Here is an 8,923-nt window from a genome sequence, read left to right as displayed (position 1 = left end):
TCAGCGATTGCCACTCAATTTTGAATTTTATCTTTATCACCGCTCAGTTAATTGTCAAGAACTCACTGGTTACACCCACGTTGCCCTTCCGACCACTCTTCGCTCCTACCGCTTTTTGCTCTTCTGATTTTCACTCCAGGTCCAGGGCGTTCGGACTTCGAAGCCCGCTATTTGCGTTCTCGCCAGTGCAAGGTTCAACGCTTCCCGATGCCACTTTCAAGTTCCCACATTAAGCAATTGATAAGATGGTTGATAAAGAATTATGACAATCTTTTCCACCACTGCGACCTAGGAATATCTACGGTCGAACTCCTATAAGTTGTAACCATGGAAAATGCTCTTTTTGTTATAAAACTAAGCACTTTCCTTGGCGCCTCTTCGCGGACCTCCTTTGTTTGAGAAATGTGTGTACCGAAGTGGTTGCCCCGTAACAGGAATCCTTCACATTCACAAAGGTTATGTGCCGATATCTGACACATTCGGTATGTTTCTGTCTCTACTTTCCCCATTTTCTTGAGATGACATCGTGCCTACAGAGAGAAAGAGAGAGAGAGAGAGAGAGAGAGAGAGAGAGAGAGAGAGAGAGAGAGAGAGAGAGAGAGNGAGTGTGTGTGTGTGTGTGAGAAGGAAGGAGGGAGTGAGTGAGAGGAGTTCCATCGCCTTCAGTTTGGGCGATTTAAAAATCTCTTGGCTTGTCTCATACCAGGTGCGTTTGTTTGGTCAGTGCTTGAGATTTTTTGAGGGTTTTTTCAACTTACAATTAGTCGTGGTTCTGATTCCATGGGTGGTGAGAGGGCTGCTCCTTTTCTGGATAGTTAGTCTCTCTTTCTTTTCATTTTCTTTTAAAACTTGATGTCCGGTAGCCAATTTTAGGTAATGCGTTTCGTTTTCCCAGAGTCATTACACAATATAAGCACTCCCGGACAAGTTGGAGTTGAAAGGAAACTCATTTAGTGCCTTTAAGGCTGCCTCGCCGTCTGAGAGTATGCAAATCTGTTTACCTTTCATATTTCTCTTCTTCCTATGCATGTAGTTGTAATGCATGGATCTCAAGTTGGGAAATTGTTGAGATTAGTCCAAAGGGCTTTGCTAGGGTGTTGGTCGGTCCTTTTAACCATTGAATATTACTCTATCTCTCATTTATACGTTATACCCAGTTACAAGAAATTACAATACAGATGAGCTCTGCGCGTTTTTTAAAAAATATGCGTTTATTTCTTTTTAATTTTAGGAAAAACATTATTTCCATTTTATATGCATTTTTATTTGTTTAGATATATTACATCGTCATTATGTCTGGAGTCAACTTAATAAATGCTGTTGTAAACTATCGAGCTAAGCATCAAGACCCTCTTCGACTTCAGATCCACTCTGGACTACGAACTAGATACAAACTTCAATTGAACTTTTGTATTCAATGTGTAAAAGTTTGTAAGTTTATATTAAATAAATGCTTTTAAAAAAACTTAAGTTTCTAGCATCGAAACTATAACTTATATTTTGATTCTTGTTTTGTGTGTACGAAATGACGAACCGTTCAACCTTTTATCTTTATTTTTTATTTTTTTATTTTTTTTGTAACGATAAATGTTCATGTAACAACCCTTCCATTCAGACTATCAAAATGTACCATTGGCCTGGGGCTGGCACGCCCAAATAAAAAAATAAAACAATTAAAAGATGGAATTATGAGTAAGGTAAATTTGGTGAGCGCGAGCGGTGAGTATCGGGAAAGAGCTGATTCTATCACTGAATGAGCGGTTTTGACACGATCCTTAAAATAGGGTTTTTTCCTATCTTTATAATTGTTAAACAATTGTTTGTTCTACCATGTTTTATTATTTTCAAAATATTAACACCATTTATGAAAATACCCGGTAAATATTAGTTTACTATAAATTTTATATTTTATTTTATCGGCAGGCGATTTATTTTTTCATGTTATACGTGTTGATTTGTAACGAACAAAAAAAATTGTTTAAATAAAAAACATGCAAATAAAAAATCACATTTATTAGGTATCAATATTTTAAATTATAGAAGTTAAGTGTTCTTCTCATTTATGGATTGCATAAAATGACTTTTTGGTTATTATAGTATGAAATTTTCAAAAATAACAAAACCTCATTAGATCAATTATTTTGTCTATTAAATAATATGTAATAATTCTTACACACTATAATACAGACGGGAAGATACCGTTGACCATAAGGCCCTGTGGCGCAACGGATAACGCGTCTGACTACGGATCAGAAGATTCCAGGTTCGAATCCTGGCAGGGTCGATACAATTTTTTTTACATCTGGTCACTTTTTTTACATAATTATATCTTCGCAAATTTAAGCAAATACAATTAAAAAAATTAACAACTTCATATTAGTCTTGTGACGGTAATTGTAGATTTATTACGTTTTAAAAAAATGTTATATTTTATATTCTTAATCATGTGGTCTCTTTTCTTAAACTTTACCTTATTTTACTTACTTTTCGCTTTTACGATAATGCCACGCTTCACGAATGCAATACTACAAATTAGCACAACTGTAATATTTAATAGTTATTCAGATGCGGTCGGGTGCGGTCTCACGATATCTGAATAACTATCGATTAACGGTTACTAAACTCTACATACGTAATATTTAATATTAAATAATAAATTGAGTTTGAATGTAAAATATATTTTGCATTATATAAATTCACTTTTCCACATCCTAAATGTATTTGTTAAATGTAAACATTGTTTGTAAATCCCAGGCCCTGAAGATGATCTCAATAAAAGATCGAAACGTTGGCGCGATAAAGAAAATGTTTTTCTGAAACCTACATCACACACGACCGCATCTCACGATATCTGAATAACTATCGATTAACGGTCACTAATCTCTACACTCTAATTAAATAATAAAGTTTAAAAAAAAATTAAAAATATATCGCTCGTTTGTAGAGACATTCATGAAAGTTTCGAATTATGCACGAGTTTTTCTTTTATTATCTCTCGACCTAATATTTTATCTTGTAGAAATTAAAATAGAGAAATGATAAATGGTGTAGTGAGTATGTTGTTCGATCTTTATAAAACATAGTTCCTACACAGTTAGTTATTTTCAACGATCGGGTCGGTGGGTTCACATTTACAGTTCATGTCGAGAGACGTGGTTGTAAATTCCTTCAACCTGATGATGAGCTAGCTTGAAATCCGGTCGTTGAAAAACTAAGCAGGAACTATGGTTCAATAAAGGCTAAAATAGTGATTTTCATTTTTGTGTGGCATGTTAGTCTTGCAAATTATTTTTATTATTGATGAAAAAAAAAATTTTCGTAGGTTTTATTTTCAAGGTGTTTTTATTTTATATTGTATTTTATATATTTAAAAAAAAATCATGATTTGGCGCTGTTTCGCCGATCCTTAGTCGTTTTCAAGACAATTCATTTATGGAAAAGATACAATTTTACATTAATATTTTTTAAATAGTTAATATATTTTTCTATTTATATTATTAGCAGTATTTACTTTAACATTGCAAAAACCTTAAAAAATATGTACACAGATAAAAAGGTTAGATCTCCGTATTTTATATTTTTATATTTATTTATTATTTTCCATAATAACTAGGCAGATAGATTATTTGTTGACTTAAAACGTAAATACAACATTAATTACGTTTTTTAAACTTTATAAAGCGTCATTAATCCTTTTGCAGTATTTAGATTAAAAAATAAAGAAAACCAGTTTAATTTCATCCTTTCCAGAGCCGACTTGTCGAGTGAGTTAATTAGTTTTTTAAAATGTTTTCTTTGATGAAACAATAGATTTGAGTAACTAATTAATTATTAAATTTTTCTTAAAAGCATGGTTTACCCAGAAAGATGCTTTGGCCAACGACCTATAGCCCCAGTTCTAGTTATGCTGCCCTACCATCCACAATTGTCTACAGCGGTTTAGGGAGTCTCGATCGAAGGGAAAGTCTACCGCGATGTACGATGCCTTGAGACGATCGGTTTATTGCTCCTACGCACAACGGAACCGTCATTTAACGGCTTTCCTAGTAGGTAGTCAACTCCAAACGGTCCGCAATTTAAGGTGAGCTCTAAAACAATCATCCGAAGGCTTCGTGAGAATAGCCTAGTGTCTAGATGTCCCGCATCAGGTACACTACTACTGGAGAAGCATCCAGAAGAAAAGCAACTATTCACAAATCAACATCTTGAAAAACAGGGGTGATATCTTAACAGATCATTGCCGGTTTGGTTTGTGGCAATGGTTTGTGAACCGTGTGTGGAGATCACGTGGAGAAAGCTTTGCTTCATATGCCATGCGTGAGTCACAGCCTTTTTAAAGACAGCCAGTTATAATATGGGGTGGAATCAACGTCCATGCCCATACCGAACTGATTATCATACAGATTGAATCTTGATATTAAAGGCGTTATAGAGAAAGCTATCCATTAGCAGCTGGATTACTACAATGATATTAAGGGTTTGAGAGGTCTCTTATCGATATCCTTTTTCAATTGCTTACGTGGTAATTGTGGGGAATGGAGTAATCATTTGGTGTGTTAGTGTGATTTTGTAATTTACTATGAAAACGTCTGTAATATGTTTTGTTGGATAAAAAAACAGTTGGTATTTAATGATCTCTGTGAAGTGAGTTATTGTTAATGTAAAAAGGGGCAGAAAAAATGAGTCTTAAAATTTTGGATTGAAAACTTTGTAATTACTGCATATTTGGCCAATCTATAAGCTTGGCACCCTTACCTCCAAATAGGTATATGTATGTCGAAAGTTTTACTTTAGATGGTAATTTTGATTGAAGTTAAATAGGTAAAAAAGCATTTTTAAATCGTTTCTTGAGTTGTTTTTTTTTCATCGTGTGAATGAATTTCAAGTTTGTGTTCTATCACATGAAAGACCTAAAAAAATAACTACCGACCCTGCCAGGATTCGAACCTGGAATCTTCTGATCCGTAGTCAGACGCGTTATCCGTTGCGCCACAGGGCCACCTGGCAACACGACCTACATTTATACCCATCATTACAAATAGTTCTCGTCGTCTGAAATGCACAAAATAAACGTTCCTATGTTTTAAAGAAGATTAAGTTCGATCTTCGAAGCGAGCAAATGCGAGTTATTAACTATTGCGAATTATTATCGCGATATTTCTGGTCCGTTTATTCTACTCGTTAGTCCAAATCCAGGTGCAACTTCCCATCGTTCTGAAGGCGATAAACATTTAATTTTGTATTTCGATGAAACCGATGTTCGACGAGCATTTCTAAATTCCAAAACCGTTTACATTCGGCGTGATTAAAATGCTATTTCCGGTCCGTTTATTCTCGCTGTTTGTTCGGATTCAACCGCATGACTTCCCATTGAATAGAGTGGTATAAACAATCGAGTTTGAATCGTTGATACCGACTTTCAATAAGCTTCGGTTTTATAAAATACTTCAAGAATTGCGTGTGGTTAATATATTTCTGGCATGACGGATTCTTCAAAAATAAGTGCATTTTTTGGTGTTGAAACATAAAATCAGTAAATTTTATTTTATTAAAGAACTGAATTAAATTTTCTCCAGGAAGTATTCACGCTTATCTTTAAAAAAATGACATCATTATTGTGTGTATATTGGGTTGGTGAAAATTTAATTCAGGTTTTGAAAATTTGTTTTATTTTCGCAGTGGCTTATCCTCAAATCTAATTTATGGATCGTAATAAATACGTTCATACGTTATCTTTTATTGAAAATACTTTACTTTATTACTCTTTATATAAGGTATTGGTTGAGATAAAAAAATTAGTCTCACGAGCGGGATTCGAACCCACGACCTCCGGCTAATTATGCCGCTGCTTACCACTCGAGCTATCGTGACTTCGATCCACTCGGACACCAACTTCCCACTTCCACCCCATATTTCGAATTTTCCCTCTTTCTTTGCCGTTTTTCAAATGTCGATCTATCTATTTGAAATCTAAAATCTATTCGATTCTCGGCATCAAATGAAATGGCCACGGAGAGCTTTAGTGAAGATATACTTCATTTTACTTATTAGATCCATTAGATTTCGTGGTCCGATTGACCAAATAACTTCTTTCAATTAATTAATCTTTATTTAAGGTATTGGTTGAGATAAAAAATCAACGTCACGAGTGGATCGAAGTCGCGATAGCTCAAGTAGTAGAGCAGCGGCGTATTTAGCCGAAAGTCGTGGGTTGGAATCCCACTCGTGACCCTAGCTTTTTCATTTCATCCAATACCTTACATAAGATTAATTAATTGAGAAAAGTTATTTGGTCAATCGGACCACGAAATATAATGGATTTAATAAGTAAAACGATGTATATCTTTACTAAAGCTCTCAGTGGCCATTTCATTTGTCGCCGAGAATCGAATCCTGATTACACGACATTTGAAAAGTGGCGAAAAGGAGGGAAAATGCGATAGATAGGTCGATGTGGGAAGTTGGTGTCTGAGTGGATCGAAGTCACGACAGCTCAAGTGGCAGAGTAGCGGCGTATTTAGCCGAAGGTCGTGGGTTCGAATCCCGCTCGTAACACTGACTTTTTTATCTCAACCAATACCTTACATAAAGACTAATTAATTGAAAGTGATATTTGGTCAATCGGATCCCGAAATCTAATGGAACTTTATACTGAATTTTGTAAAAGTAAGGACCTTCAAAATTAAATATATCTGAACTAGATTTTCGTGAAATTTATTTGTACGAATTTAAACTTAGGCGAAGTGAGGCCCAAACCGCTCGTAACATCAATAAAATTTGGGGGTAGGGAAGCATTAGCGAATGCACGGTGCAGAAATTTCGTCTCGGAGATTTCGATCTCGAAGGTATGGGAGGACGCGGTAGGCCAACTCAAAACGTTGAATAAGAAAATTCACGTAAGACAACATGGGTAATTGCGGAAGAGCTTTGTATTGACTGCTCAACCGTTGTTCGCCGTCTCGAGCAAATTGGTAAAGTAAAGAAGCTCGACAAGTGAGTACCACACAAAGTAACCGAAGCCCAAAGAAATCGAAGCTTTGAAATACGCACGTCTCTTCTGTTGCGGCATCAATCGAATCATCACGTGCGATGAAAAATGGATTCTGTATGATAACAGGAGACGTACAGTTCAGTGGATGGACAAGGGCGAAGCGCCAAAACAATTCATGAAACCGAATCTGCATCTAAAAACATTTAGAGTGATTGGTTGTTCACTATAATATCCTGAATTACACTGAAACTATCACAGAAATATTGCCAAGAAATTGACAAAATGCAGGGGAAACTGCAATGTCTTTGTCCAGCATTGTAAACCGTAAGGGGCCGATTATACTTCACGATAGCGCCAGGTCACATGTCGCAGTGCCAACCCTGCGGAAACATAAAGACTTAGGATATGAAACCTTACCCACCTTCCATATTCACCCGACCTCTCGCATACAAACTTCCATTTTTTAGACATTTTGATCACTTCTTGAGGGATAACATTTTTAGATAACGCCAGGAAGCCGAAAACGCCTTCCAAGATTTTATTCTGAGTCGTAATAAACATTTTTGATGTTAGCGTAATAAATGCGCTTATTACACGTTGGCAACGATGTATAGATTGTGATGGGAAATATTTCGAATAAATTTTATTTATTCTATAAAAATTAAAAATAGTTTTGACTGCCTTTTCGAAGACTCCATTATTTTTGCACCAGTCCAATATTTATATATTTTGTACATGTTCCAATACCTCGAATTCATTTAAAAAACAGGAAAAACATTAAAAATATCGAATAATATCACAAATTTTGTGGTTTTCGAGTCACGTGTTGAAGGAGGACCGGAGATGCAAGTTCCGATATTGGTTGTCGATGTCTACATCCAAACCTACCGAACCTAAAATATCAAGACTTATTCATTAACTCGATTTCACTTTGAAAAACAGTAAAAATGTTGTATTTCTTAAAAATAAAAGCTAAAAAGGAAGACAGAGAAATTACGTTGGATTTTTTTTTAACAGACATGGTTTATGCCGCCCAAGAGTTTTAGAAGCAGACAAAGAATTATATTCTTTATAGTTTCCGATTCAACACAGGTTATGCAGTTGGGAGAGGCCTGAATTGAATTTTGTTGTAAGGGAGATAATTATAAAATTATTATAGAAAAAGCTAAACTTTTTATAACGGTTGTTTCTATAAATATTTTTAATTTGTAATTATTTATGTAATTTTTTTCACTGCCAAATCATTGTGGTGGTGATTGTTTAAGGCTTTTTAGCTTCACTTTTATTCTCAAAACACTATTTAATAAATTTAACGGGTTTTGTGTCTGTGTGTTCATGTTTTTAATACGACAACCTGAAGCTGTGAAATGATGCTCATAGCGACACTGGGCGCACCACGTTTTTAAAAACGATAGCATAGAGCACTGTTAGGACAAAGTTAAAATTTTTACATCGTTTAACACCGGCCCATTATTTTAAACGAGAACGACGGCATGCCCTTCTCCCCCTGGGTTTTATATTAGAAAACTAATAAAACAGGTTTAATGTCGTCGAGGGTGGACGAAGGTGGTTCGACAATGGCGCATTGTCGCGCCCACAATTATCCGTATTGTGATGCCGGGCACAATGGGAGCGGTATCTGGGATCATCTTCGCCCTTTCCCAAACCGCCGCTGCCACCCCCCGCGCCGTGGCTCAACCCCCATCATTCTAGTTTAAGGCAACCATCCTCCGCACAACGTCAGTCAACAGCTCCGAGAGATATATCACCTGGTGTATTGACTTGGAACCCACATTCTCCTTTAAGCCAAACACACTTTATCAGTACGTCAGCGTCTCCCTATGGAAAATATTTATTAATAGACGACGGAATCTAGGTCATATTGGAATACAATTGTAAAGTGCACTATAACATTTTATCTTTATTGATCCT

General features: G+C 35.7%; 2 non-coding genes across 2 annotated transcripts; one reads left to right on the top strand and one right to left on the bottom strand.

Moving 5' to 3' along the window:
• Positions 1-2,211: 2,211 nt before the first annotated feature.
• Positions 2,212-2,284, top strand: Trnar-acg. The gene has a single exon. It is a non-coding gene; the product is annotated as a tRNA-Arg (tRNA).
• A 2,642-nt stretch (positions 2,285-4,926) lies between these two features.
• Trnar-acg lies at positions 4,927-4,999 on the bottom strand. Its single transcript has one exon. It is a non-coding gene; the product is annotated as a tRNA-Arg (tRNA).
• Between the last annotated feature and the right edge of the window lie 3,924 nt (positions 5,000-8,923).

Source organism: Cimex lectularius, unplaced genomic scaffold (assembly GCF_000648675.2).
Source record: "Cimex lectularius strain Harlan isolate CLEC.00 unplaced genomic scaffold, Clec_2.1 scaffold157, whole genome shotgun sequence".
NCBI classification, from domain to species: domain Eukaryota; kingdom Metazoa; phylum Arthropoda; class Insecta; order Hemiptera; family Cimicidae; genus Cimex; species Cimex lectularius.
This window is presented reverse-complemented; position numbering and strand designations above follow the sequence as displayed.